Source organism: Danio rerio, chromosome 18, assembly GCF_052040795.2.
Source record: "Danio rerio strain M-AB ecotype USA chromosome 18, GRCz13ab, whole genome shotgun sequence".
NCBI classification, from domain to species: Eukaryota; Metazoa; Chordata; class Actinopteri; order Cypriniformes; family Danionidae; genus Danio; species Danio rerio.
The window spans coordinates 46,154,409-46,178,598 of NC_141038.1; the positions used below are offsets into that span (position 1 = coordinate 46,154,409).

Below are 24,190 nucleotides of genomic sequence, written 5' to 3' on the forward strand. Positions count from 1 at the left end.
AAAATGCACATTGCTCTTTTTTTACCAAACCAAAAATTGTGTTGATGCAGCTTAAAGATATTAGTTGAGCACTGGGTCGTATGAATGCAGTTAATTTATGATATATTTATATATTCCATTGATTACTTGCTCATCAGACTACATTGATGGTTTAAAGTCATTCTCATGAAGTCCCTGTAAATTTAATTTTCCCTGGATCATTTAGACTCCATAGAAAGCCTGTTTTTCTTCTAGCTGACATCTGCCTAACTAACCCACGGGTTCTATACTTGAATGCAGTGAGTTGAATAAGTACTTTTTGACTTGAATTCTGTCACACTTTACAATACGTTTGCAATAGGATTTTAGGTTAATGTATTTACTAACATGAATTCAACTCGATTCATCTTCATTTATAGAGCGCTTTTACAATGTAGATTGAGTCAAAGCAACTTAGAAGTTTAAGCAAATTGAAACTGTTCAGTTTTTAGAGTTGAAGTTCAGTTTATTCTTTCATTCATTTTCTTGTCTGCTTAGTCCCTTTATTAATCTGGGGTCGCCACAGCGGAATGAACCGCCAACTTATCCAGCAAGTTTTTACACAGCGGATACACAACAATATTAGAGGATTATGCGTATGGCTATTGTAATTATTATAAACATATGTAACGGAGTTAAAATAATTGTTAAATTCATATTTCAATTGGAAACACTCACCATTGATTTTTACCTGCAATCGCGTCATCACAGTTGGGGGCGGTGCTACGTAGTTCACCAGCAGTCCTGAGAGGCCTCTCTGCTGGTAAGCTGCTTTGGTGATGGCTCATCTTATACATTATTAATTAACAGGCATTTGTGAACTTTGAAACTCTGTTTATTTCACTTTAAGACAATAATATCACCAGAGCTGCAAACGAACTAAACCTTTTGTGCTGTGTTTGTCTCAGGTATGTTTATTTACTTTTTTTTGTGATGTTCTTTGTTAGCCGTAGCACATATGCTACATATTGCACGAGCTGAGTTATGTGTTTTGTTGTTTATGAGGCCTATTTATCCTGTTCTGTGGTTCCCTTTTCTAAAAAAAAGAAAAAAAAGTGCTAATTATTGGTCACTTGAGCTTACTGTTTATTTTCACTAGAGTTTACTGTGTAACGTAGACTAACCATTTTACACAACGATGTTCCGTACAGATTACCTTTTAACGCTAAACTCTGAATAAATACTTATGGGTCGTAGGCAAGCTATATATCTGTGCAATCTTTAATTCTCACTCTTTCAACCCCAACCACAACAGATACCTTCCTACTATATGTTTCTGAGTAAATTCAGTAAGTTTGCTACGTCCAACTTATGCGCTTGAAAATAGACAATGGGCAAGCTTCAAGTGCGAGTGTCGCCTGGGAGGGGAGACATTTAAAGCTACGACAATGTGCTTTTTGCATTTAATTTATGCATCACAGTCTATTACAGTCTTTATTAAGTGAATATTATGTTATTACAAATTGTTAAATAACTTATCTTTTGTTGAATAAATGCTTTGAAATGGGGATATTTAAACGTCAGTTATGGGTGATGACCGCATGTCGCAGCTCTCCACCAGAGAGAGCCTTAGAGACAGGCTGCAAACGCTGTTGGGATCCTTCTTTTGCAGTGATGATGTTTATACACATAAAAGGTCAGTCAAGTTAGCATTAATGTGCAAGAATTTAATGTTTTAATATTTTAAATTGTCATGCTGTAATAAAATAGACATGATATAAAAAGTAAATGATTTTGAAGCTATTTCATTTCAAACTTTCATAAAAGAGTTATTTAATATATCATTAACTTCAAGTTAAACACATTAATAGTATATTCTGACATAAGATTTTAATAATACTTCAAACAATGCCCATTTTTGCCAGTAAATTAAAGTTATGCGCCCTGTACGGAACACTATTTTAGTCGTGTACGGAACACCGTTAATACCTATCATCTGCCTTACACATGCGAAGGCTTATCCCATCTTTTCTCCAAAACTACTGGTCCAAAAGACATCAATCAAGATTTGGATTGTGCAATAGGTATTCCCCCAGAGAATGAACATACAAGCAAGCTTATCTGGCTTTCAGTGACGGAGGAGTGGTCGTTTGAGTGCGCTGAATAGCGAAAAGTGTACGGAACATGGTTAGTCTACGATAGAAATAATGTGATTCTGATGAGAGATGAAAAGAGACTTATTTTCATGTATGTTTTATTTACATTCATAACCACTATACATCACTATGTATAAGTTTAAAGAAAATGTAATGTACCAGCAGTCCCGAGAAGCCTCTCTGCTGACATTAATATCACCAGAGCTGCAAACGAACTAAACCTATGGTGCTGTGTTTGTCTCAGGACAATAAAAGAAGCTTGAGTGACCACACCTACCCGACTCGCATCATTCTTCAGCATCCCAGCACCTACACACAGTCACACATATAAAGGTCACTTTTTAGCTAAAGTCACAACAAACATCGTTTTTGAGTATAATAATTATAGCTAATAATAAAACTTCCAAAAATCAGTTCCTTGCTCTTTACCCAACCAGGAAGCCAATCTAAAACTATTCAGTAACAGCTTGAAATTGCTAGCGGGCAATGCTTGATATTACAGCTACGGTAAATGAGAAATGGAGAGCTTTGACAACAATGAGGTAAATTCATTACCTAACTGAAGCAACACTGTGTCTCGATCACAGAGCCCAGTCTGTCAGAAGCCCGAGGTGTTAATTGTTTTCATCACAGGTTTTGATAGTGGTAATCTGTTTCAGTTCCAGCCCCGTTCCCGAGGACACTGCAGTGGTTTGAGCACGTCGACATGATTTATGTGGCGCTCTTATCTTCTGCTTTTGTTCCTCTATTAGGCAAGAGCCTCCAGCAGGGAAAAAGAGTATCTGTTAAAATACTGTGGGCATGTCACGTCACTGTCACCATTCTCTCCTGGACAGCCGTCATTGATCTTTACAGCCTTTGTGTGGTAAGTGACTGATATCCTGTGCTGAAGAATTAGCGGTGAAGTGATTCCAGTGATCATGAATGAGTTTGTAATTAATATTGATGCGAGCCCTTCTCCTCTGGCATGTACTGATGCTTTAGCTGTATTTAAAAAAAAAAAAGTCACAAACATTTTCTCTCTTCTTTTCAAATAAAAGGTCTTTCTAGCTTTTTTATTTTTTTTAACACACTATATACACTCACTTGCCACTTTATTAGGTACACCTGTCCGACTGCTTGTTAATGCAAATTTCTAATCAGCCAATCACATGGCAGCAAATCAATGCACGTAGACATGGTCAAGACAATCTGCCACAGTTCAAACTGAGCATCAGAATGGGAAAGAAAGGTGATTTGAGTGACTTTGAACGTGGCATGGTTGTTGTTGCCAGTTGGACTGGTCTGAGTATTTCAGAAACTGCTGATCTACTGGGATTTTCACACACAACCATCTCTAGGGTTTACAGAGAATGGTCTGAAAGAGGGAAAATATCCAGTAAACCAGGGGTGTCAAACTCAATTCCTGGAGGGCCGAAGCCCTGCACAGTTTAGTTCCAACCCTGCTCCAACACACAAACAAGCCTGAAGGACTCAATTAGTTTGATCAGGCGTGTTTAATTAGAGTTGGAACTAAACTGTGCAGAGCTGTGGCCCTTTTGGAACTGAGTTTGACACCTGAGCAGTAAAGCATCTCTGAACGAACAACACATTGAACCTTGAAGCGGATGGGCTACAGCAACAGAAGACCACACAGGAACAGGAAACTGAGGCTACAATTGGCACACCAAAATTGGACAATATAAGATTGGAAAATTGTTGCCTGGTATGATGAGTGTCGATTTCTGCTGCAACATTCAGATGGTAGGATCAGAATTTGGCATCAACACCATGAAAGCATGGATCCGTCCTGCCTTGTATCTTGTTCAGGCTTGTGGTGATGGTGTAATGGTGTGGGGGATATTTTCTTGGCATACTTTAGCCCCATTAGTACTAATGAGCATCATGTCAATGTAGAGTACTGTTGCTGACCATATCAAAGCACAAATCATCTCAGGCTGGTTTCTTAAACAAGACAATGAGTTCACTGTACTCTAATGGCCTCCACGGTCACCAAATCTCAATCCAATAGAGCAGCTTTAAGCTGAATTTATACTTTCGCCTGGTGCCGCATCGCACACCTCCGCTGACCCGCCGGGCACCTTGGGAAATGGACGAGGCTTTTATACTTGCAGCGTTTGCCGTTGTGATATTCTTTAAAACGACAGGGGGCGGTCAAATGAAACCCACCATAAAATCAGACGGATAAACGAAGTAGGACGTTTCTTGAACTACGACATATCATTAATATCATTCAATATTTTTAAACTAATTATTTTTATTATTTTTGTAAATTATTTTAATGATTATAAGGATTTTTATAACCGTTCAAGATTTATTAATCAAACTTTGATGCATCACTTGCTTTTATTCATAATAGGACAGTTTTACCTTTTAAGGTTTATTAAAATCATATTAAGTGAAGTCTCTTAAATTAATTTCGAGAGGAGCACGTGATAGGATTGACTACAGCTGATCCCTATCACTAATCACTAACTAGCCAATCGGATCACCCTAAATTCAATATAAATATCCAGCCTAAACTTCATTCCTCATCTCATTTTGGAAACCCCCCCCATCCATCCCTTCTTCTCTCCTACTCAGTTCGGGCGACTTGGTTGCTAGCACTGTTGCCCCACAACAAGGAGGTTGTTGGTTTAACATTAGCTGTGCCAACCGATACTCTCTGTGCGGAGTTTGCATGTTCTCCCCGTGTTCGCGTGGGTTTTCCCCGGGTACTCCGGTTTCCTCCCACACTCAAAAACCATGCAACAAAAGTTAAAGTCAGTGGCGTAGCGGACGGGCACGCAGGGCACGCACCGCGGGGGGGGGCCCGCGTGATTAGGGGGCCCTGCGTCGTCACGATTGTCAATAATTGTTAATCCGACAACCGCAATAATCAAACTCTTGGGAACAACTGTGGTCGGAACCAAAGTTAACAGGTCTGTGTTCTCTGAACACCTCAAGCGGTGGACTACTTCATTCTGATTGCTTGCTACAGAACCGCGTCATAGCTCATACCATAAAGTTGACTTGATTTCAACTCTCCTCGACGCTGACAACGGAGAAGACGCACCGCGCTGTTCCTCACCGCCATTTCTCATTGAAAATGACTTCTGGCTACTTTGACGCTCTCGCCGCTTTCGGTTTGTGATCGCTCCTCAGTTTGTGAAGGCTTCCCCACGTTGTCGCTCCACCCCACCTCCCTTCCTCGCTCCTTAATTTGTGATCGCTTCCCAGTGTTGTCTCTCACCCCCCACCATCCTCCACCCCCTCCTCAGGGAGCCCCGTCAGTGATTCGTGCAGGGGGGCCTCCGCATTTTGCGATACGCCACTGGTTAAAGTCACAAGCACTTACTACAAACTAGCACAGCTAGTGGTCTATTTGGGAAGCTATCGAGAACTACCTGATCTAATATCCCGCCTAATGCTTATTGACCAGGCGGGAGCCTTGGGCTCATCTATCACCGAGCTCAAGGATCTCTCCCGGGACAGCATGCCAAACTTGCTTAAATAGTCAAGTATCCAAGTGTGAACTCTTGAATGACAAGCGAACATGAGTTGCTCTATAAATGTATTTTTATTATGGCAAGAATAAAAGCAAAAAAATAAGTACACTTACTAAAAAATACAGATTTTATTTTATTTTTTTCAGATTTAGCCCACTCCACAGTTCACACATTACTGTTTGGCAAGTTTCTGTCCTATACTTGTGCTAAAAAGGCAATAATGGCACAACATTGCTGACCATCATGAGAGTGAGAAAGAGAGGTAAAGATGGAGTTTTACAGCATATCCTCATATTAGTGAAATAGCGGCTCGTGTGCTGGGCCGCCTTCATTGTAGTGAGAAGGTTATTTACTCGCCCTCGCCTCCTTCACCATAGTATTCTACTGCGACATCGTGCATAGGAGATAAATGACGTTAGTACGTAATAACCGGTTATGATCGATTACTGAACTGATATCAATCATTTTGACACCCCTGGTAACGAGTAACGATACAGCACTTAAAAAATCCATTGGAGGAAAAGTATTAAACTCATCGAAAATATCTACTGAAGTAAAAGTGGAAGTAGGAGAAAACAATATTCCAGTAGAGTACAGATGAAGCCTTTTAGTACTCAAGTACAGTAGTGAAGTAGTTCTACTTTGTTACTTTACATCTCTGATTGTGAGGTACATAGTTAAAACTGCTCTCAGTGGAAAGCATATGCTTTAAGGACAGTTAACAATAACGTGAAAAATGCAAAGCAGTGCAGCTGTGTTAAGAACAGTCCAGTGATGAATTACAAACAGAAAATGCTGCTATTTTAATAACTAATGGCAGGTAAAGCTGTAGGACGTTTTGTCCCATGTCTCAAGAGTCAGCGAGATGATTTATCATTGAATGCAAAAGTGAGGCAAGCATCTGAATTTCAATGAGCTCTTCAGCATATCTTGCAGCAGGGGTCTGTCTCAGAGCAGCAGTGACACTGAGATCTAATGACACAAATGTGCTAAGCTTTACTCCATATTAATAAGCACTCGGTCCACCCAGAGTTCCCCCAACGACGTCTGTTCCCACCGATAACAGCAATTCAGACATCAGATTACATGAGGAGATGAACTATGACACTTGTTGTGAAAATCCCAGTCAACAATTCCACTGATTTTGTGGATCTCCGTCCTCCTCCGTGCAGCGTCAGTAAGTTTCTTCGTGTTTTCTGCTGTTTGTATGGCCTTACGCCGCTCGCTGCGACTTTGAACAATGGCTTGTAGACACGACGGGAGGTTATCAGTTCTCAACCTCGGCTTTAAAACCCGCCTCGTGCAGTTATTAAGCAATACAATATTTCCTCCTGGCCTCCACAACAGTTGTATTTGAACGCTAATATGACAAGAAGGAAGCAGATCTATAAATAACAGGACAGGCATCTGCTTTGGCAGATAAGGCAGCCATTGCATGACATTGATTAAGGTCTGCTCTTCAAATCTGCTGATTTAATGCAGAAATCCCATGATATCAGCTGGTTTATGTTCATGTGTTATCCTCTTTTCCAAGATTAAGTGAACTGTTTGGCTCTGTGTATCTGGAGATTGAACAGCCCAAGTTATGCAGTCTTAAAGGAATAGTTCACCCAAAAATGAAAAAAATTACCCAGAATTCATTCAACTCTCAAGGCATCCTCGGTGTATATGACCTTCTTTCAAAACACAGTCAGAGTACTTTTACTTTGTAACATAATTTACTTTGTTACGCTACTTTACGTTAAGCTACATTGAGTTATTTTTTGTTATTTTACGCTACATTACTTTATGCTATGTTACTTTAGGTTACTTTACATTAAGTTCCTTTACGTTAAGTTACTTAATTGTTATTTTACAGTGTTACGTTATTTTACGCTATGTTACTTAATGCTACATTCCTTTATGCTACATTACATTAAGTTACATTACTTTAAAGTTACTTACATTAAGTTACTTTATCCTAAGTTACTTTACATTACATTAAGTTACTACATACATATATGTAGTATACGTTATGTTAAGTTACTTTACGATAAGTTACTTTATGCTAAGTTACTTTACGTTGTTACGTTAAGTTACTTTACATTGTTACTTTACGTTAAGTTGCAATGAGTTACTTTACATTATCTTAAGTTTGTTTACATTAAGTTTATTTTATGCTAAGTTATTTAATGTTGTTATATTAGGTTACTTTACAATAAGGTACTTTACATTAAATTACTTTACAATATGATCCTTGACATTTATATTTGTTATTTCTTTTTTTTTGTTATTTTACATTACGTTTCATTATTGCTACATTACGTTAATTGACCTTATGTTACATTACTTCATGCTACATTATGTTAAGTTACTTTACGTTAAGTTACATTAAGTTACTTTACGCAAAGTGACTTTACATTAAGTTAAGTTACTTTACATTATGTTAAGTTACTTTACGTTAAGTTACATTAAGTTACTTTACGATGTTATACTAGGTTCATTTACATTAAGTTACTTTACGTTAAGTTACATTAAGTTACTTTATGTTATGTTAAGTAACTTAGCATAAAGTGACTTAATGTAAAGTTATTTTACGTTGTTACATTGTTACTTTACGTTGAATTACTTCACGTCGAGGTGTGTTAAGTTACTTTACGTTATGTTAAGTTACATTAAGTTACTTCATGCAAAGTTATTTTACGTTGTTACATTGTTATTTTACATTGTTAACTTGCTTTACTTCACATTTTGTGGCCATTTTTAAGTTTCCAAAAGTGCATAAATACATCATAAAACTAACAAGGGGTTATAACGCATGTCTTATGATGCAGATTTATGTGTTTTTGTAACAAAAATATTTTTGATTTGTAAATTATAAACTCCAGAGGCTGCCAATGTGTGTTCGAGACAACTTCATAGTTGATCTCTGACTCGAACAAAAATGTTTTTTTTACAAGTAGCAAATGGAAAAAAAAAAAGTTTAATGTACAGTAATGCTCAGTGTATTTTTTTATATATTTAAGATTTAAATATATAAAGTAAAAATAAATACATTAAATTGTAATACAGCTTTAAATTCCATTCATTAGAAAACATCCACATGTCATTAAATGGCATATAGTGTAACAATAATTTGCTTGTCGGCATTTTTACAATATTCATTTGATGAGAGGATCAGAGTACCTCAAAATATGTTGTTTTTGTTATTATTATTATTATTATTATTAATACTAATTTAAATTGATATACTTTATATTTCATGTGTTCTTTTTATATATTAGATAGAGGTCAAAATATTGTTAATTTTATATTTAAATATCTAAAAATATGAATGATGATGATAAATATATCACAAATAATGATGATAAATATTTCTAAAAATAATATATAACTGAATTATACTGGAACATTATTTCACTCACACTTTGATATTTTATTTAAACTAAATAAATAAATAAATAAATATGATTATTTTTCTAATTAATTGAAAAAATATATAATTTTTTTTCACCATTTACAGTCCTGCATGCTGAGCAACTGATTAAAATACAAGGAAAAAACTGCCTTGCAGGATAAATTGGAACGGTAATTCTGTCTCTGCAAACCCTACTTACTGTACCCGACAGATGAAGTCCTCTGTGTTCAAGCCAGAGGACAAGCTAAAAAGAATGATTGTCCTCTGACTGAAGTTACCTCAACATTCATTGCTTGCTAAAGCTGAAATCTGCTCACTTTTTGCCGGAAATTTTAGCCAGTCATCTTCCGACATGGATATAAAGGAAAATCCTCAGCCCCCTTTTTAACTTTGCTTCCCTGTTGATCCTGGGGTGCTGGCAAGGCAACGGGCAGAATCCGCTGTTCTCAGGTCAGGCCAGCGCTGGTCCTCTCACAGCCTGCCAGAACAGATGACATTTTGATTCTCTCGTCTTCAAAAGAGAGAGAAAGAGGACAAGAAAATGGAAATCTTGGCTCCATCAAACAAGCTTTCAAAAGCCATTTCAGGCGAGAACATTGTCATTTTTTTGTAGCGCAGGGCTCAATAAACACTGGCAGGCACTCGCTGGCATTGGGTGAAGAGTTAATCATAGACAAACACTACCCAGATGAACACTGTCAATACAGAAAACGCTGATGGAAAAAGATTGCACTTTCGATTGTCGAAGGCCCTTTCAACTGTTTATGAAAGTTTCGTTGAGAGTTGCTCACAAAAAGCATTTTTACATGTGTTCTTATGATTGTATAGTGTCTCCTGTAAAATAAGGAAAAAGGGAGTGTAGAGTGGAAGTGGGGGATGGTCATATCTGATACCCTGGAAATTGTGTATGGAAATAACTGAAGTAATTTCATACTAGATAGATAGATAGATAGATAGATAGATAGATAGATAGATAGATAGATAGATAGATAGATAGATAGATAGATGAAATAAAATAAATAAATGAGATAAAATAAATAGATAAATATTTAAATAAATAACTTAAAATAAATAAATAAATAAATAAAAAGTTAAAATAAAAAAATAAGTTAAAAATTAACGAATAAATACATAAGATATGTTAAAACAAAATATAGAAATAAGTTAAAATAAAAAATAAGTTAAATCTTAAAAATTAATAATTTAAAATAAAATAAATAAATGAGAAGTTAAAATAAAATAAATAAATAATAAATAGGTTAAAATAAATAAATAAATAAAAGATAAATAAAAAATAATTTTAAATAAACAGCTTTATAATCATTTAAAATTGTACAATCTTTGTTTAAAGAGTACAACAAACAGATAAATATTTTGGGATTGTTTCTACGCAGAAATTGCTTGTATTTTACACAAATGATAACAAAAAAGACATTATCTAACTTCTAAGTTAATCTTGACCTTTTAAAACAAAGACTAAAATGATTTAGTTCAGTGTCTTCCTTTCCTAGATATATTTAAATAATCTTAAAAAAAAAAAAAACTTTTCAAACTGTCCACATCACATTCACATTTTATGAAGCCAAACAATTTGATGAAAACAATCATATTTTTGCTGCAATGAATATTGAATATGAATAAATTAAATGAACAAATGAATGAATGAAAACAATTTATGTTTGATCAACCTTTAAGTATATTCATATAAAATTGTGTTGTTTTTAATACCAGTGAAATGTATACATTCTTAATCTTAAATAAATAAAATACTAAACTAACATTCATACAAGACCAATGAACAGTCAGTTATAAATAAAAACAAACAAAGTACAACTCGACAGCACATTGAAATACATGAAAACATATAAAGCAATGGTTAACGTTCTTTCTAAGTGATGTTTGTATGCCTTTTTTTTTTGGCCAATTCAAGAGCCAAATGCATGGATCCAATAAACGTACACATTCACCAGCCATTTTTTTAGATACATGTTGCTAGGAACGGGTTGGACCACTTTTGCCTTCAGAGCTGTCTTAATCCTTTGTGGATTAGATTCAACAAGCTACTGGAAAATTTGGTCTGGATATTTTGGTCTATATTGACATGATAGCATCAGGCAGTGGCTGCAGATTTGTCAGCTACATATCTATGGTGCGAATCTCCCATTCCACCACATGCCAAAGGTGCTTTATTGGATTGAGATCAGGTGACTGTGGAGGCCATTTGAGTACAGTGAACTCAAAGTCATGTTCAAGAAACCAGTCTGAGATGATTTGTGCTTTATGACATGGTGCGTTATTCTACTGGAAGTAGCCATCAGAAGATGAATATTATATTATATTATATTATATTATATTATATTATATTATATTATATTATGATATATTAGATTATTCATTCTTTTCTTTTCGGCTTAGTCTCTCTATTAATCAGGGGTTGCCACAGTGGAATGAACCACCAACTTATCCAGCATATGTTTTACACAACGGGTGCCCTTCCAGCTGCAACCCAGTACTGGGAGACACCCATACACACTCAATGACACAAATACAAAACTGCCAATTTAGTTTATTCAAATAACCTATAGTGCATGTGTTTAGACTGTAGGGGAAACCGGAGAACTTAAAGGAATCCCACGGCAACATGGGGAGAACATGCAAACTCCACACACAAATGTATTATATTATATTATATTATATTATATTATATTATATTATATTATATTATATTATATTATATTATATTATTATATTTCCCAGAGATGGGTTGCGGCTGGAAGGGCATCCGCTGCGTAAAAACTCGCTGGATATGTTGGCGGTTCATTCCACTGTGGCGACCCCGAATTAATAAAGGGACTAAGCTGACAAGAAAATGAATGAATGAATACTATATTATATTATAATATTAGAAGAAAATTATACAGTAATGTTTACTATTATCTAATTTATATTTATAATATTATTTATATACAGTACACTGTTACAGTATTTATATTGTACAGGATATTATACAGAAAAAACAACAACATATGGGCCAATTAAATGAATTTTCCATGTAAACTACATAAAACACACACCCAAAAAAATGATATGAGGAAAACTAATTAAACTTTCAATCACCATTATATTTGTCTGACAATTTATCATCAGCAAAATCAGTTTTGCATTCATTCTAAACATCAAACATCTGTCGAAGCCTTAATAGTCTGAATACGCAGTGTCTCTGTAAGTAAACTAATAAGAGACGTGACGAGCACATTCACAGCAACACGTGTGAAACTACAGCACTTCTGCTTAAAACAGGCTTAACCTCAGAAGCAGACCTTTAATCAGTCTAGCACGTTCATGGAGCAAAGACTGCGAATGAAACACGGAAACAGCAGTCCGATAAAAGGACTTACATCTGGGAGAAAAGGAAAGAGGATGGTGATTTTTCTCAATCCGCTTAAAGCAAAGAGTAAAGCTCATTTTCCTTATCTGAGCTCAGAAAGGCAGAGAATCGATACTATGCATATTTTCCCTTTTATCTGCTCTTTCGTTTGAAATGTATTACATTCTGCACAATTTCAGCTCATATGCATATAAGTGCACTATTTCAATATTGGGCTGTTATGCTGAAGAGCTTGTATTTAATTACACAGTCGGGTGGTAGCGACTGTTGGTGATTTGGTTCAGTGTTTTACTGTTTCCTCTTCTGGCATTGACTGGATTTTGAATTCACTTACTCTAAAGCCCAGTATGCACCATTGAAACTTATTCTGCTGTGTAAAGAGACTATACACTACCTGACAAAAGTCTTCTGGTTGATTGTAAGGGCAACAAATAATAACGTGACTTCTAGTTGATCATTTGGAAAAGTGGAAGAAGGAATCATCTGTTGAACTGCATCCCAATCATCACAAATACTGCAGAAGACCTATTGGAAACCACATCGACTCAAGATTCTCACAGAAATCATTCAAGTTTGGTGAAGGAAAAATCATGGCTTGGGGTTACATTAAGAATATCTGCAGAGTAGATGGCAACATCAACAGCCTGAGGTATCAAGACATTTGCCCATTACATTACAAACCACAGGAGAGGGCAAATTCTTCAGCAGGATAGTGCTTCTCATACTTCAGCCTCCACATCAAAGTTTCTAAAAGCAAAGAAAGTTTGGTTGCTCCAGTATTGGCCAGCCCAGTCACCAGAAATGAACATTATTGAGCATGTCTGGGTTAAAATGAAGGAGGAGGTATTGAAGATGAATCCAAAGTATCTTGATGAATTCTGGGAGTTCTGCAAGAACGCTTTCTTTGTCATTCCAGATAACAAAGTTAATAAGTGATTTGAGTCATTGCAGAGATTTATGGACGCAGTTATCCAAGCTCATGGGAGTCATACACAATAGTAATTATTTTCTACTGCACCATGACTTGTATTCTATACTGTATATTATTTCTGTTGCGGGACAAGACTTTTGTCTATGCAAAGTCAGAGCTTACTCTCCTACACTGTTAAAAAATCCATAATTTTACGGTTTATTTAAGGCAGCTGGGGTGAAAGGAAAATGAAAGGAAAAAAAGAAAAATGACGGCCTTTAAATTATGAACATTTACTGTAAAATAACAAAGTTTGAATTAGAGAAATTTACCAGAAATTTAAATTTAAGTAAATTTCTGTAAATTAATGTCTGTTATATTCCGGTAAATTTCTGTAATTTAACGGCCGTTATTTTATTTTTTTCCGGCACTCCACCAGTCGGAAATAAACCAAAAAATTATGATTTTTTTTTACAGTGTAATTAAATAATTAAAAATCATGATCACATATTACTTTGGTAAAATAAGCGTAATATAGAGGCCCTTGTTGTCACACCTGTTGCAGTACCCTTTTTGGACACTTGAGTAGTTTAACTTCATTTCCTATAATCCTTTGCACTTCTGATTAAATTGTTACAGCTGTTTCTTGTTTGTTAAAATAGCCCTGTCGATATAAACCCTTTTGTTTTGTGTTTTAGTTGCCCTAGGATTTTGTTTGTACCTCGTGTCTGGTATGTATGTATGTATGTATGTATGTATGTATGTATGTATGTATGTATGTATGTATGTATGTATGTATGTTTGGTGATCTAGTTTAGCATTTGCTGATTTTTGGATTCATGATTGTTTTTGTTAGCGCTCCTGTCCTGTTTTTTTTTTTTATTTGCATGTTTTGGGGTTTTTGTCAGTTCTTTTGTCTGGACTCATTGCTATATTTTTGTATCTTGATTGTAGTTCCTGTGCAAGTTTGGGAATATCCTTTTGTTTATTTTTGTCATAGTAAATTGCTGCACATGGATTTTTGTGATTCACCATCTTGTGACACTTGCTTTTCATATAAGCCACTTCTGATACCAAATGTTTGACTAGAAGTCAAGTTAATATTTGTTGTTCCTAAAACTTGGAAAGTCGATAAGACTTTTGTCAGGTAGTGTAGGGTATTATGTACTGTTATCATGGCAAAGATAAAATAAATCTGTCATTAGAAATGAGTTATTAAAATGATTATGTTTAGAAATTCGTTGAGAAAATCTTCTTTTCGTTAAACCAAAATTGGGGAAAATATATACAGTGGCTAATAATGCTGTTTTAGATGGCAATTGTACATCCTTTTCACCTAAAAGCATTCAAATCTGTCATAGTTTTGGCCACTGATTTTTATTGAGAATGTGTTTTCATCCCGCACATACATCATGTGTGACAAAAGTCAACGGCTTTCACACACTCTTTCAAAATTGTTGTTGTGCATCACAATTGCACTCCGCGACCCACTCAAAACACTTCTGGCGACCCATTTTGGGTCACGACTCACCTTTCGAGAAACACTGCTCTGAATTGTTAAACTGTTACAAAAAAAATAAATAAAATGAAAAAAAAAAAAAAACGGCAAATAACTGTTTAAAATTACATTTCTATTTTCCCAACCATGAAACGTACCTAATATTGTTTAACATCATTGAAACTTGTCAATGTCTACATTAAAAAAAAAAAAACACTTCAATTAATGTATCTGTACAGAAATTAAAGGGTTGGTTTGTCAAAAAATTTAAATGAAGTTAATAATCTCTCACCTCATGTCTTTCCAATTCTCTGAGACATTCATTCATCTTCAAAACATAAAATATATATTTAATATTTATATTTTAGAATATATCTGAGAGCTTTTGTGCATCAAAAACTGTAAAAATGTTGTTGTTTTTTTACCATCAGACCCAGACCCATCAGACCAGGTTAGGAATCTATAATGTAGGAAAGAAAAAATAGGTGAACATGGGTGATTTTTTTAAAAACGTTTGGACCACAAAAATGTTCTGGGAGCTTTGGATGATTGTAGTGATGAATATATTTAAACCACTCATAAAGTCACATGAAAACTGTAAACATGAAAGTTCTTTATTCTGGACTTTGAACATGTCGTTACTGTTGCTGTCTATAGTGAGAATTCTTGAATTTAATCTAGACGAGGGTGAGAAAATCCCAGCAGACACAAAATGACATACATTAATTTTGGCTAAATTTAAGTAGAATGTTATTTTGTGTCCAATAACGATGTGAAATTACATTGATATTTGTTAATTTTAGGTTGTGTTGGAAAGTGACCAAAATCCAATATCGAGCCAACATCTTATTGATGTCAAATACTGACATTTATTCGTCAAGCATGACAACTAAAATCCAATGTCTAATAGATGTCAGTGTGTGAATTATACATTGATGATCAGGAGTCAACTGTTTCAGTTAGTATGTGTAGTACATGCTTCGGTCATATATATATTTATTTTTAGTTCTGTCTAGTTTATTAATATAGCTTATTTAAGTTTTCAGCATTTTGAGGGATATTTAGTGTATTCTTTCCTATAGTATTTTCTGATTAGCTATTTTAGATGTTACTGTAGGTTAAACTACTAACTATGCCTCTAATTTTACTTTATTGTAGGCTAAATCTAGATACAAACACCTATTTTACAAATAAACAAAGCCTTTTGAACACAAAGTATATTAGGGCTCTAGATCTGCCAGTTTCAGCCTTGTTTCTCGAAAAGACTGGCACGATGATGCATTCACAATTCTTTAAACAATTGTAGGGTTGTTAAATGTATATTTTTATAATTTTTATTTTAATTATACAGATCATAGTGAAATATTTGTCAGTATTCAAGGACTAAATCCACAACGTAACACAACATAACATCATTAGACGTTGATATTTGGTTGTTTTTAGGCTGCGTTGGAAAGTAATGCAACGTAACATCATTAGAAGCTGATAATTGGTTGTTTTTAGGTTGCGTTGGAAAGTAACACAGTGTAACATCATTAGACTTTAATATCTGGTTGTTTTTAGGTTGCATTGGAAATTTACCAAAATGTAACGTCTGTCTGACGTTAAACATTGATATCAGCCTAATGTTGGGTTCTGACATCAACCCGATTTTCATTTCCAACCAAAATTCAATGTCTCACAGCATTGGGATATAATGTCAGTTTGATATCATGTTGACATCCTATGCCTGATGGGATTATTAACAGAAGATTAATTTTTGGGTGAACTAACCCTTTAATTACAGTAAAGAACATGACAAATTGGCTGGGTTTACATGGTTTGAATTAAATTTAACACTTTGCTATGAGATTAATGTATATAAATGTAAGGTTATTTACTAGAAAACAAAACATATGTTTTAACAGAATATATTCACCTTCAATAACATAAATTAAGATAAAAAAGTTCATTGTTGGTTCTTGTTTACTCACAGTCCAGTAACTCAGAGTTTCTCAAGGACGTTCTAGGAGGACCACCAACACTTCATGTTTTGGATGTCTCCTTTGTCTGTCACACCCATTTCAGGTCTTTCGGTCTCTGCTAATGAGCTGATGATCTGAATCAGGTGTGTTTGGTTAAGGAGACACTAGCTGCGTCCCAAATCGCATACTTGTGCACTATTCTACGCCATTTTGTAGTATGAATAGTATAAGTAGTGTGTTCACACTGAAAATTCTAAAAATAATAAGTGCACTTTAATTACCCGGATGATGCACTCATTCAGCCGCTAAAATGAAGTGTGTAATGATGGACACTTCATGCACTCAACGAACGCAGGTTTGCTTGCGTAGCGGAAGGGGCGGAGCTATCGGACACACATGTTGGATAACTATTTATTTTGGATGATGAAAGCAAAATTCTCCTACAAGAGTGATTATAGCGCCTCCCGATGGTGAATATGGCAGTACTTAAGGCAGGTATTATTTTATAATTCAGTTGTTTATTTCACTGATTTGGCAACCGTCAAACGTCATCAGGGAAACAGTTTGAATTTCCGCTTAGTAAAAAAAACATTAGTGTGCCATTTGGGACAACACTACATACATATACTATCCCGTTGAGTGTGTAAGTGCATAAGTACATAGTGCATGAGTGCATAGTGTATAGTGTGCCATTTGGGACGCAGCTATGGAAAATGTGTAGTACTGGTGGTCCTCCAGGAACATGGTTGCGAAACATCGTATTAACTAATGACAACAAGCATGAATTTGGATTTTATTATATTGTACTGCATCCTGTAGTTGTCATTGCATAGTTGTCATTTGTTTCTCACAATTGCCACAATATAGGTCAATCAGTTATATTTCAATGGTGAAATCTGCTCATAATTGTGACTTTATACCTTACAGAATGCTTAAATATCAAGCATTATTACTTCATTATCAAAAACTCTGATGAAAACAATTGAAACCTCAGACTGGGCTTTGTGATGGAGACACAGTGTTGCTTCAGTTAGGTGATAGATTTACCTCATTGTTCTCAAAGCTCTCCATTTCTCACTTAGCTGTTATATGAAGCATTGCCGCTGGCAATTTCAAACTGTGTAACTAAATTGTTTCTTGATTGGCTCGCCGGTTTGCAATAGAAGTAAAAAGCGATTCGCGGAAGTCAATTATGCGATTATTTTGCACCAGTGTCCGCCGATTTACTGGAGAAATATTTACAAACGGCTTTGACAGACTGCTGGCTGGAAGCACTTTGCATTAAATAACCACACAAATGTAATTAAGTTTTGTGTGGCTCGGTTTGATTGTCGGTGAATGGAGCGCATGGGACCATTGTGGAGCTCAGACTGCTCGCTGTTTGTTGCTTATATGAAGCATGTGACAGTTTCCCGGTCACTTTCTTTCTCTCCATTTGCACCAAGTGTGTTGAACTGTCATTGAACTGGGAGTCCATCTATTTGCTCAGTGCAGAAGCAATTTTGCTCCATGCACTTTCATGCCAAGAACACATACTCTGTGACATCTAATAGGCTTCTCCTGAGGTTTGAAACAGCGGAGAGGGACACACTTCAAAGATAACCCTGAATCGCAGCTAGCTAGCTGTAAATAAATGCTATTCGGATGATTGGCTCTGACTCGAAAGTCAAACCTGGCTTCAGCTCAGGTTTAAATTCACTGGATTTAAAAAGAAATTAATAAAGGAACCTTTTTGCTAAACTTACTCACTTTTGGCTCAGCCGGAAATTGAATTATGCGTTAACTGTTTAACTGTCGTACTGAAATGGATTCTATATAGCGATTCAACTGATAACAGAATGAAAGCCAACATGGAAATCAAACCAAATGTTTGTAATGTGTGATCCTGGGCCACAAAACCAGTCATAAGTGTTAATTTTTTGGGAAATTGATATTTATAGTATATTTATTAATTGAAAAAAAAAATCAATAAGTAAGGTTCCATTGAATGATTTGTTAACATTGGACAATATTTGGCAGAGATACAGAGAAACAAAAATAAATAAACAAACAAACAAACAAAAAACAAACAAATAAATAAATAAATAGGTAGATATTATATTATATTATATTATATTATATTATATTATATTATATTATATTATATTATATTTTATTATATTATATTATATCATATCATATTATATTATATTATATTATATCATATTATATTATATTGTATTATATTATATTATATTATATTATATTATATTATATTATATTATATTATATTATATTATATTATTATAACTATTTTTAAATAAATCTGGAACTTTACCCAGTGGACTACATAGCACTCCCCCAGCCTCTTTACCCTTGTGTACAACATAATGTACTTTCGACTTTTTTAGTCAAGAATGTAGTTGTTTGGATTTTATTTATAAGGATAGTGCCTATTTGAAAGATTTATACTTTTTAAAAGACAGCGTGTCGGCAGCCATTAGCCTGTCATTGAGCAGACCAAAGATGGTTGAGGTTGTCTATCCACAAGAGGGCGATATGGGGCCCAATAATAAGCCCTTAGAGGAGAAAAACCTTCCATAATTTTAAACTACAGCTGATCAAATCATTTGTTAAACAGGCAAGTGACTCTAATCAATCTCTCTCTTTTGTATGTTGTAGTGCTGTTTTTATATCATAGTAATTGTGGTGTGTTGAGTGTTAGAAGGAACTTAAATATCAGGAATGTATGTATTTTGTGTTAGCCACTCTTTGCAAAACCCTGAGCCATCTGTTTGTTTCTAATGAGTCTCTGGTTTTCGTTACTGCAGACTAGTTCAGTAAAAAAAAAAAGAAAAGAAAGAAGAAATGCTCGTATGTGTTTAGTGTTTTTGCTTATCACAAACACAACAGTAATCTGGTAGTGTTTGCTTTGCCGTTCTTAAAATGTGAGCAAAATCACCTTTTTTGTCTTCACTTTAGATATTACGCTAGAGAATCATTCAAACACTAGCTCTAAAGTGAGGTTTGTGTAGTAGCAACGATTTCTGCTCCTTTGAAGTTAGCTACAGATGTGAATGAATGGTGGAAGAAAGTAGTTTTTAGATTCTCCGTGCTTGTTTTCTTTTTTATGTACATGATTATGCCATCAAACTGTTGTATAAACGCAATACGCTCGTAGCAGTGTGATATGGCTGTATATTGTCACTGGTGTGGCATTATGGCACGCCTACCAGGAGTGCTGATACACAGCCATATGCCAATGCAACAAGTGTGAAATTGCCCATATACAGTTTAAGTCAGAATTGTAAGCCCCGCTGAATTATTAGCCCACCTGTTTATTTTTTTTCTCCCAATTTCAGTTTAGCAGAGAAAATATATTTTTTCAACACATTTCTAAACATAATAGTTTTATTACCTCATTTCTAATAACTGATTTATTTTATCCTTTATTATTCTATCTAGTATTATTGTATAACTATGGTTTATTCTGTTGACTACCAAAAACAAATATAGTTTAAAGGGGCTAGTAATTTTGACGTATTTTTTTATGATTTTATTCTAGCCGAAATAAAACAAATCAGACTTTCTTTAGAAAAAAAGAAAAAAATTATATATATATATATATATATATATATATATATATATATATATATATATATATATATATATATGTGTGTGTGTGTGTGTGTGTGTGTGTGTGTGTGTGTGTGTGTGTGTGTGTGTGTGTGTGTGTGTGTGTGTGTGTGTATATATATATATATATATATATATATATATATATATATATATATATATATATGTGTGTATATATGTGTGTGTGTGTGTGTGTGTGTGTATATATATATATATATATATATATATATATATATATATATACATATATATATATATATATATACATATATATACATATATATATATAAATAATTTTAAAAATTCAGTCAAAAGTCAGTAATAGACAGCAACGACTCTTCATCAATCATCCTTTAAATATTGTTTTGGTTATTTAAACCTACTATTACACAAATCTTTAGCTCCAGTGGCAAAGTGGATTAAATCTGCAGCTTTATACGCAGGAATGACATGTAGCATTATCTCCCATAATACTTTGCGCCACAGGGTTTCTTCATTGTGAGCAAAGACTAGTATCTTTGCGACTCTTGAGCTGTGTGTAGGGCGTTTGGTTTCACAGCAGGAGCTTCTATGTTAATTCCTAACATCACGCCTGCCTGACACTCGGTCTGTAATCACAGCCTGGACAAAGTGCACTACTGCACAGTTCAACTCTTTCAGTAATGTGGGGTTTCTTCTTATCGTCCCCTGCCTCTTAGAAAGCTTTTTCTTTGGAGTGAAGGACTGAGATGGACTGTAAAAATGGCTGGGATACAGCAAGGGTGTGTGGCATATCTGTACATCTTTAATTTGAGGCTGAAGCTTCAAAGGTTTGGCTGTGAGGAATGTGTGTGTGGTGAAGGGACTGACCGGGTGGCCAGAAACATACACACACACACACACACACATACATACACTTGCATTTAAAGCCTGTCTGTCTTCTGTAAAATCTGGAAAGAAGAGAAAAGAGCTGGACTGATTGACAGTTATACAGTAGGTGTGAATTATACAGTTCTACAGTCACTTCAAATGAGAAAGAAAGAATAAGAAACCCTTGTTATAATTAAACTTATGCACTTCAGTTTTTAAGTGGCAAATGCATAATTTTAATTATAGCATTTAAGGTTAGATTATGGAAGCTTGCAACAACTTTCAAAACATTTTAAATGGTAATTAAACAAGCTTACAAAAAGATCCAATATAATACATTCTGATGATTTAACACATGTGTGTCCAGACTTGGTCCTGGAGGGCTGGCGTCCTGCATATTTTAGTTCCAACCCCAACTAAACATACCTGAACCAGCTAACCAAGCTCTTTCTATGTATACTAGAAACTTGTAGGCAGGTGTGTTGAAGGAAGTTGGAGCTAAACTATGCAAGACACCCACCCTCCAGGACCAAGTTTGGACACCCCTGATATAGCACAACGTGAAATTTAAAACATTTTTGTAGGTCATCTTTTGAGATAAGTGTGACTTTTTTGTGACATTTTGTGCAAAATAATAGTATTTAGAAAATAATTTCTTTAAAGGACATATTTGTGACGAATATCTTTTCCTTAATGGGTCCTGTTCAGGTCATTCTGACCTGGAGAGTATTTTTTTTTTTTAAAAAGTTGTAATAATTGAATACAGAATACAGATAATTAAATACAGACTGTGGCATGTCATTAATTTTATGCACTCTTGTTGTATTTTTGTTATAATTTGTATGTGTATGTACAATTTTCTTTCTGGCCACTTTATTAGGTACACCTTACTAGTACTGGGTTGGACCCAATTTTGCCTTCAGAACTGCCTTAATCCTTTGTAGCATAGATTCAACAAGGTATTGGAAATATTCCTCAGAGATTTTGGTCCATATTGGCATATTTTCAGCTGGACATCCATAATGCAAATCTCCCATTCCACCACATCACAAAGGTGCTCCATCTGATTGAGATTTGGTGACTGTGGAGGCAATTTGAGTACAGTGAACTTATTGTCATGTTTAAGAAACCAGTCAGCATTATCCTGCTGGAAGTAGCCATCAGAAGATGGGTACACTGTGGTCATAAAGAGGTGGACATGGTCACCAACAATACTCAGATAGGCTGTGGCATTGACATTATGCTCAATTGGCACTCAAAGTGTGCCAAGAAAATATCCCCCACACCATTACACCAGCCTGAACCGTTGAAACAAGGCAGGATGGATCCATGCTTTCTTTCTTTCTCAGGTCATTGTTTGATATTGCAGCCTGTCATTATCAATGTAAAATGTATTCAAACAAACATCTATACATATGAAAAGTGACACTGCTTTATTTCTGTTCTGGTCAGTGTGAAAACCAACAACACCACATGATGACTGGATTCTATACATGAGCGAACTGATGCTGGTGTTTGATCACAAAATCCAAACGAAACAAACATGGTAGAGAAATTTTTCGTTGTGCCCCATAAGTCAAGAGCAAGGATGGGATGGGGTCGTGGGGTGGTATTAGGGCACCTTAATAGTAACTTTTGGGGCCCCTAAAGTGCATGGGACCTTAGAATCATGCTAATTCAACCTCAACCTGTTTGAGCTGGCAGCACAAACCTAACTAAACACAATACAATACAAATCTACAAAAGCGAAAATTTCATCTGATGTCAACTTTAACAACTTCATTATTTTATCAAGGAGAGGGAAAGGCATGAAAGCTAAACTAGATAGCAAAAGAGGCTTGACAGAAGAAAACATTTGCTTTTTAGACTCCAGAATTGACATAACCAATAATTTACAATATATTTATTAATTTGTGTCACTAGCGTACCTAAATCAGACTAACGTATTTATTTAGTCGCTGCTTTTTCCTTCACGTGCGATCATAGGATAACACAGATTTACTCTATTAGGGCTTTTAAATCCAAAGGGTACAGATGAGCAAAAAACAAGCATTTCTTCTAGTATTTTTTTTCACAAAAAAAAAAATAAAAAAACGTGATTAGAGAATGTTTGAGTGCCTTCTTTCATTTCACTATTCTGTTATCCCTTCAGGCAAAGCCACAGAGGGAGTTCATGCACAGAAAACTGGAGTTAAATGAGCCAAAATGGAGTATACATAATTTATAATGGTGCAGATGCAGAAAATCTGCTATCAACAAAAGCATGGGGTGGAGAGGTGAAAAATGAAGCCAAATAAATAGATGATTATTTGTAAGTGTTGTAAGTGATAAGTGTTCTCTGTTATTTTCATGAGCATAAAGTGTATTTATTATGTCAACAGTAAGCATAAGCAGCCTTTAGCTCTGTACATTTACTTTTTAAAATCTTGATGACAACAACAACAACAACAATAATAATAATAATAATAATAATAATAATAATAAAAAGAAAAAGAAGAAGAAGAAGCATAGCTCATTACATTTACAGAGTGTTTTTTCTAGGCCCTCAAAGTGCAGCATCCACCTAGGTTATGCGACACCAGCCATTTTGCACCAGTCCACACACCAGCTGATTGGTGGAAACAGATTAATGAAGCCAATAAGGATATGGGTATGGTTAGGAGGCCATGATGGACAGAGCCCAGTGGGCACATTTTGGGTTACACTGGTATACAATGTCTGCTGGTAAATGGATATGAAATCATGGTAAACGAATGGCAGTGATGACTGACTCTGGTAAACTCTGCCTGTGTTCATGAGCTGGGGCTTATGAAGTTATTCGCCTCATCTAGGATTTTTATGGCCTGCCGAATACGTTGGGTTATTACAGTCCAAAAAAGCCCAAATAAGGCCCTGGTCAAGCCCCAAAAGTGAAAGTGGAAATGGCCGTGGCACACTATTGCATGTTCACTTTTGGCTCAATGGTAG

At 35.1% G+C, this 24,190-nt stretch overlaps 1 protein-coding gene across 13 annotated transcripts in view; it reads left to right on the forward strand.

Moving 5' to 3' along the window:
* Positions 1-24,190, forward strand: part of nectin1b (nectin cell adhesion molecule 1b) — a 527,810-nt gene that overhangs the window by 69,970 nt on the left and 433,650 nt on the right. For 2 of the 13 annotated variants that reach the window (XM_087292107.1, XM_087292106.1), the window contains exon 4: positions 2,867-2,979. The gene's annotated coding sequence lies outside the window, so the exon portion shown is untranslated. 13 annotated transcript variants of the gene reach the window in all.